We start from the raw sequence: 5,222 nt of genomic DNA on the forward strand, positions 1-5,222 counted from the left end.
GCCGACTGCAGTATTAGAGGATAGCTTCAGCCTGGGGAGGAGGCAGAATCCTCAGACCTTGAACCTGGGAGGTAAGAATGAGGGGTTAGTAAGGCCTGAGAAGGGCCTGAGGGATGCTGAACAGAGAGGAGAGTGGCAGGGTATACTGCCAGTCCCTGCTGGCCAAGAACAGGAGATGGTCCCTACAGAGCAGGTCCTGTCAGATTCTCTGACTCCCAGGGGTGTCCATCGAGCACCTGGAAGCCCTCCAGAATAGGAAGCAGGAAGCACAGGGCTAAGGCCCTGCCTGTGGTTCCTATCTTTACAAAACCATGGCTAGATGGGTGGAGACTTGGTTTCTACTGTGAACATATGAAGGCCTGGCTCCACCTCTGGTTTTCAGAAGCTTTGTGACATCAGTTTTATGCCTCATAGCGCCCACTATGGATAACGTGACAACAATTGCCAAGAAACGCATCAGAGCAGCTCCTCACAGTGACTGGGTGTCTTGTTTTCACAGCCCTGGCTCTTCTCCCCTTCTGCTCATGGTCCTTCCTGTCCTCACTGCTGGGCCACACAGGCACATTCCGTGTGAGGTGTCATTCACATCTTCGACTATTAGATGTCCACAGAGATCCTGGTAGGAAGCTTTTCTGTTCTTTTCAGGCTGGGCCAACATTTCCAAGCACAGGTAGATTTTGTTCTGGTCCACCACAGGAAATTAGGGAGCCAGACAAACAAGTGTCCGCGTACGTTCCCCTCACACACTGATATAATCTCTTTCATATAACACGTCCAGTGAATAAAGTCTGAGAACCAGTATCTGGGCCACCTGGGATCCCAGCCTTTACTTTCTGATCCTTTTCCAAATCATAGAGCTGAGAGCGAATAATTGCCAGAGTCTAGGACATGAATCATGAATGTGCCATCTTGGGGTGTCTCAGTCTCCTGTATCTCCTGCCTCCTTCATATGGTTACATACTGAAGGCCCAGGTTGCCTCCTGACCTCACAATGATCAGGATGCCTAGGAGGCATGACTTCATCATGGGTAACATCTTAGTTGCTCTGTGACTTGGGAGCTACTTATTCAGCGTCTCTGGGCCTTTCGTTTCTTGTGTACAATGTGGATGGCAACAATACTTATGATATGGAGTCACACTAATGGTGAAGTAAATATATAAATGTACAGACTATATGGAGAACGTGTGTGTGTGTGTGCGTGTGTGTGTATGTATGTATGTCTTGCTATGTAACATGGGCTACATAAACATGGCCGAAATAACCCATGGATGCCTCACAGTTATAGATGGCTGTTAGTAAGTACTGCAACCTGAACTCAGGTCCGCTGGTTAAGAGCACTATCCAGACCAAAGTATATATCTTATTATTATTTCAGGTTTTGTTTATTTTAATTTTATTTGCATGGTTATTTTACCTGCGTGTGTGTCTGTGAATTTGCCCACAGAGATCATAAGATGGTGTCAGATCCCTTGGAACTTTAATAACAGGCAGTTGTGAGCCACCATTTGGGGCCTCGGGACTGAATTCAGGTCGTCTGTAAGAGCCATCCCCTCACCCTTGCATCAACATATATATTTTACTTTTAAGTTTTCTTTGTTTTTAAAGTTTTAATTTATTTCTTATCATATTTTCTCCCTTCCCCAACTCCTCCCAAGTCAACATCATGCTCTTTCTCTTGCTTAAACAAACAAAACAGTCTGTTTATAAGTCAAAACAAAACCATGGCGTCCTATTGATACTGGAAACTACTGGGCATGGGGTCTGTTTGCCATACCCAGTGCCACTCCATTGAGAAAGCAGCTATCAATCACAAACAGCTACTTCCTAGGTGTAGGGCTTTGTGGCCACTTCCCCACCTCCATGCTGGAATTTTATCTGGCTTGAGCTCCTGCAGATCTTGTCAATGATGTCACAGTCTCTGTGAGGTCATATGTGCATCAGCTCTGTTGGGTCTGGAGAATGTTGTTGCTTTGGAGTCATCCACCACCTCCGGAGATTCAGATAGATGCAAACTCCGTGAGTCATCACCCATGAGAGAGTGGGCTTTTAGTGATGCAAGTGCTTTAGAATCACCCCTATGCATGTAAAGTCCTCGCCCACAATTTGGTCTGGCATGGGTTCCCTACCCAGTAATAATGTCACACAATGCCATGACGGTGCTGTTATTGGTGACCATGGCACATGGTGGAGACTCCTCATGTGGCAATGGACAGGATGCAAAGCTTACAGATCGGATTCAGTGAGTGTAATAGCCTTCAAAGGCCCTGCCCTCATGCTACAGGTCTGGGATGCTCCACACACTCCTCCAACAGTGCCACCTGCTCGGGATAATGCTCAAACAGCAAACTTGCAAGCCCCACCAACAATCTAAGTAGACTAAACTGAACTGAGGGCAGCAGCTGTTCCCAGCAACCAGCTTTTCCTAAATGAGCAGTAAATGATTATAAAGGCAGTGACAGGTTCACCACTGTCGCCAGTATCTTTTTCTTCTACTTTAAGAGAATTACTTAATTTTATTTTACATGTATGAGTGTTTGGCCTGCATAATATATGCCTGTGTGAAGGTGCCGGGTCCCCTGGAATTGAGTGACAGCCAGCTGTGAGCTGCCATGTGGGTGCTGGGAATTGAACCCGGGTCCTCTGGAAGAGCAGACAGTGATGGTCACTGCTGAGCCATCCTCCCAGCCCTCACACACACTTATTAAAGTCTCTAGCTTACTGATAAGGTATTACAGTTCTTGCTTTTGTAAGTGTCCAGAAAATATTTATCCTTTATTTGTAGTGTTTGATCCATTAATAGCTAATGTATCTGTTGTTACATTCTACTCTTTTTCCTTTGCACTCTTATCCCCCTCATATTTTGTTTCTCTAATTCTTATTGTTAATGTTTTAGCTTTAGAACTCTATCATTTCTCATCAGCCTTTCTGATATGTTTAAGTGATTATAAATTATATGTCCTAAATATGTTATATTCTACACAGTATTGGTTTTTGACAACTTTGTCCAGAAAAGAAATCCTGATGTTAGTGTGGTGCCTCAAACCTGTAATACCAGGACTCAAGAAGTGGAAGCAAAGGGTTTGACATGAGTTGATGCCAGGCGTGGTCACATGGTGAGTTTTGGTTTATTATGGTTTGCAGGGTGAGATCCTATTTCATAAGTAAAACTTTTTAACAATAGAAATTCATTTGCCATTTTCTATTGCTCTTTATTCTACAATACACTGTAGTTAATTCATGTGCATATGTGTTAAACATACCTAAAATATCATTATTTCCTTTTTAGCATTCACATATATGTTACATTTTGTGCACATGTGTTTATACATGCGTGTCACAATATACACGTGAAGGTAGCAGGCTACTTTTAGGCGTCACTTCTTCCTTTTCAGTGTACCCACGAAGGCAAACTCAGGCCATCATGGTCCACTCAAGCATCTGTAGGCACTGGGCCATCTTGCAAGGCCCTTGTGTATTTTAAAGGAAAAAAGTGGAAATAGGGAACTTGGTATTAAGATGACATTCAGCCTTCTGATGGTCTTTATTTGCACCAAAGGATGTTCTTGTTTCTTGTATTCTTTTTTTCAACTTCAACTTCTGATTGTTTATATTTGTGTATTCCTCTTTTTCCCAGGACTCTTACTTTTCTTTCTTTCTGAAAACATCTCTGTCACCTTCAGGCAGGAAGAATGTTATCAATGGATAAGAGACTGAGTTACCTTTTTCTGTCACCATCTTTTACAGGAAGTTGCTCTCTTGATAGGGAAGCTCAGCCAATCCCATTTGGCTAGGGTGTGGCTGCCTGGGGGCTGGGAAGAAAACCTGGGAATCCAGCTGCCCTTCATCTCTTCTGCACTCTCCTTGCTGTGTTTGCCACACCCATTTTGGGCCTGGGAAACTTTACCTGGTCTCCTGAGTGTCCCCTTTTCAATTGTTAAATTATATCTGTTATTTTCAGCTGGTCTGCTTAATTCGAGCTTATTGGTAAAATACGCCCTCACTCTCTTCTAGGGTCCAAGGTCACTGATGAGAAAGTCACAGCTTTTTGAATAAAACCCATCATGCTTCATATGCTAGCACCTCAAGTGTATGGAGGGGATTGGCCATCTTTTCAATACGTGGTCTTGGGATTTCCGGCTATCCCTGTATACACATGAGGCTTTCCTCTCTCACTCTTTCCACACACATGAAAAATAAATTCCATAGTCCCTTTAAAGAAAATCATGGTAGAACAATTCATCTCATACCAGCACCAGTATTAGAGAAAGCCCAAGAGAAGGGAGGACTTTTGTGGTTCTGAGAGGAGAGAATGAACATCAGAGACAGGCATTGGCATAACGTGACACAGCTAATACTGTTGGTCAGCGACCTGTATTCCTAAGAGTGGATTTACACTTTCATTTTGTGGTGACCAGTATGGTTTTGGTTTTACTTTTTGATTCAGTGTTTCATTATGTAGCCTAGACTTGTCTGGAATGTGCTTTCCGTTGCCTGTGCCTGCCAACAGGATGGACCAAAATAGCAGTTTCTGGGACTGTTATAAAACATTCCAACACAAAATCAGCTTAGAGAAAAAGGGTTTATTTGGCACAGGCTAACAAGTCACAGTTCATCCCTGGGGAAATCAGGGCAGGATCTCAAGGCAGGAACCTGGAGGAAGGAAGCCTGGAAGAAAGAGCGCTGTTTGCTAGTCCCTTCTGTGGCTTGCTCATAGTCTCATGCTTCGCTGGTACTTTTATCTAACCCAGAGCCTCCTCCCTAGGAATGGTATTGCCTACAGTGGACAGGACCTCTTATGTGAGTTAATAATCAAGGATACCACACTCACACACATGTGTCCAAAGACCAACCTCCTAATCTGATGTAGGAAATTTCTCAGTAGAGGCTTCCCTCTCAGTTGGCACTGTGTTAGGTTGACAATAGAAGTAGGACAGCCACCATGTCTGTGAGGCTTGCATTTCTGGAGGGAACTTTTATAAAATGAACAATATACACCATGAAGAACTTGATGTTCTCTGCAACCTTGACGGAGGTGATCTAGTTCAGAAAAGAACTTCTTATGGAAGACTCATCATGGTCTAGTGTGCACATGCTGTTACCAAAGGTGTCTCCATTGAGATAAAGACACGATGGAAGGATGCAACACACTGATCATGTCGGAAGGTCATTGGTTAATTAATAAAGAAACTGCTTGGCCCGATAGGTCAGAACATAGGTGGGT

General features: G+C 43.7%; 1 long non-coding RNA gene across 1 annotated transcript in view; it reads left to right on the plus strand.

The window, feature by feature from the left end:
- The window catches only part of LOC126494080 (uncharacterized), a 33,093-nt gene that overhangs the window by 16,521 nt on the left and 11,350 nt on the right, over positions 1-5,222 (plus strand). Inside the window, exons 5-7 of the long non-coding RNA XR_007589948.1 lie at positions 500-619; positions 2,984-3,114; positions 4,013-4,086. This is a non-coding gene — a long non-coding RNA (uncharacterized lncRNA). The remainder of the gene's footprint in view (positions 1-499; positions 620-2,983; positions 3,115-4,012; positions 4,087-5,222) is intronic.

This window comes from Alexandromys fortis, unplaced genomic scaffold (genome assembly GCF_014885135.2).
Source record: "Alexandromys fortis isolate MF-2015 unplaced genomic scaffold, M_Fortis_MF-2015_v1.1 scaffold_314, whole genome shotgun sequence".
Lineage (NCBI taxonomy): Eukaryota > Metazoa > Chordata > Mammalia > Rodentia > Cricetidae > Alexandromys > Alexandromys fortis.